The 479-nt window shown below is 61.4% G+C and overlaps 1 protein-coding gene across 3 annotated transcripts in view; it reads left to right on the top strand.

The window, feature by feature from the left end:
- The window catches only part of LONRF3 (LON peptidase N-terminal domain and ring finger 3), a 135,599-nt gene that overhangs the window by 95,965 nt on the left and 39,155 nt on the right, over positions 1-479 (top strand). The window lies entirely within an intron of this gene.

The raw sequence follows: 479 nt of genomic DNA, 5'->3' as shown, positions 1-479 counted from the left end.
GCGCCTCCCCCGGGCCCAAGCTGGCAAGCGCATCTTCTAGGCGGGTTACCCACCTCCCAGTTCGCGCCGCCCAACTTCCATACCCACCCAGCCACTCCTCTGAGTCGCTCCCAGCACGCGAAACCATGTGCCTTGGATAACCGAATTCACTACTTTTGGAGTACTACTCGGGGAAGATGGTCAGGGACCACAGTGCGAGGAACTGAAGCAGAGCTCCCAGGACTCGCGGATCGGGGCTGGGACAAGCACTGGGGTGCTTCCCAGGGACCCTCCCAACCCGCTTCCCTTCGCAGACAGCAGTTGTAGCCCTTAGAAGGGCGAGCCTTGGGCGTCCCGAAAGACCGGGCGTACTGCGCGCCTTGAGGTACCGGCCTCTACAGGGAAGGACGGAGAAAGAGGGCTGCTAGCGAATGGCTGGCAGAAGGGACCTGTTTGCTGGCGAGTTTGGAGGTGGATGGGGTAGAGTTTGGAGCTGAAAG

Source organism: Pteropus alecto, unplaced genomic scaffold (genome assembly GCF_000325575.1).
Source record: "Pteropus alecto unplaced genomic scaffold, ASM32557v1 scaffold280, whole genome shotgun sequence".
Lineage (NCBI taxonomy): Eukaryota > Metazoa > Chordata > Mammalia > Chiroptera > Pteropodidae > Pteropus > Pteropus alecto.
This window is presented reverse-complemented; position numbering and strand designations above follow the sequence as displayed.